Source organism: Pinus tabuliformis, chromosome 7, assembly GCF_031772625.1.
Source record: "Pinus tabuliformis cultivar Carrire ecotype Pingquan chromosome 7, CPIR1, whole genome shotgun sequence".
NCBI classification, from domain to species: Eukaryota; Viridiplantae; Streptophyta; class Pinopsida; order Pinales; family Pinaceae; genus Pinus; species Pinus tabuliformis.
The window spans coordinates 337,786,898-337,788,788 of NC_142293.1; positions in this window are offsets into that span (position 1 = coordinate 337,786,898).

Here is a 1,891-nt window from a genome sequence, read left to right on the forward strand (position 1 = left end):
TCATAATCATAGACTTTTGTAGACACAGTATGGACGCAGCCATCTGTTTATGATTAGTCTACTTGTATAATGAATACAAAACTCCTCGCAGCCTGGATGGTGGAAACTAGATCCAGGGTCTTCATTTCTACTTCCCAAACAGGTACGATTCTATCCATGCGAATAAATGAGTTGATGTCGAACATGGTAGAAACCACTTGATTACCAGTCAATGATGTAAACTGTTAACAAGTGTGAGAGATACCGCCAGTGATGTCAATGGTTCTCAAAGTACCCAGTACAATCCATGAGATGTGAATGAATGAGTTGATGTCGAACATTTCACGGAATCCTTTGATCGAAATTCAATGATGTAAACTGCCGTCAAAGGCGAGAAACCTGCCATTGATGCATGCAGACTTCAAGGTACTGACGATTCCTAGGTCATCTTTCTAGATAATGTGCTGATGTCGATAGAAAGCGACCCGTTGCAGGCAAGCCCACAACACGAAATCATAGATCAAGTTGAAGAAATATAGTTGTAAGGACTGACTCAAGGATGGTCAAGATGGATGACGGGTATTTTGCAAATGAATGGTTTATATGCAGAGACCTCTTGAACACATAATGACACGACAGATGGCTTGGTGACATTTGACCCAAAGTTAATACCCGGCTGAAGACTTTCAATGTGGTTTGACCAACTGTGAGGCAAAGGATTTCCAAACCCAGGTGAATGCAAAGTGTCGTGTTCAAGAGTGGTAATAAGGCTTCTTCTGAGACAAAGGATAACAAGTAGGCTCATTTTTTCTCTCTTTTCCCCCACCATTTCTGGCAAGTACCTCTTTATTTTTTACAAGCTTGAGGAGGATAACATATGCTTGATTATAAGCTCATCCTTCGGATGAGTCCAACTTAGTTTTGATTCGAACCCTAAGAAGGAGTGGTTCGTTCCTGTTTGTAATCGAACAGGTCCTTTACTGTGAAATTTTAACGAGTCCAGTATAGGAGAAACTCGGCGTTTTTCATTTTTAGAGAGTCTGAAAAAACTTAAGAAGACTCCAGGTTGAACTTTTTCGTAAAGTTGTGTCTCCCAAGCCCGAAAAAGTATAAAATAATACTTGAGAGAACTGCTTAGTCTTGCGACCAAGGAGTACTTTCATGATTAGTGCCTCTGATCTGAAAAGTAAAAAGCGATCAAGGACACATCGTTTTATTTCCAGTATCGAGTTTGAAACGACAAAAACCCGGCAATATTTTCCTGTTTTTACGATCAGAAAAGGGCTATAAGGGGACCGTCTTTTAATTCCGTTTTAACGAGTGTAAAAGAAACGCTCGGCAATCTTTTCATGTTTTTAGGAGTCAGAAAAGGGCTTAAAAGATGACTCTGATGTTTTGGTTCGTGAAAAATGATAATTTTCCCTGAAAGTCCTTTTGTCCTGCACAAAAACGACACATTACTCATACCTGTTTAAGATAGGCAAAAATACATTGAAAAATATCCTTCCATGGTGAAAAATAAACAAACTTAGCATTCATTTATCCAAAAAACCTATAAAAAGACCTTTTACCATGTCATTTTTACCATTTTACTGTTGAAAGAGAGAAAAGGGCTTTTGGCAAGAAACTTTCCGTGGACATTGCGGAGAATCCGACCATCGGAATCGAGCGCCGTCTCTTTCAGGTATTTCACAACATCCTCCTCTTTGTTTTCATCCGTTTAGAATTTCATTTTAGGTCCTAGTTTGATTTTTTGGGGGCTTTGGGGTTTCAAGATCCGCTTTTCGGGGTACGCAGGTGCCCCATGGGCGACCTGCGTACCCCGACATTTTCTCCATTGGGAAAATGGCAGGTGTACGTGACCTACCTTCAGAGCAGTTGTGTACCCACGCTCTGTTTCTAAACGCGGGGC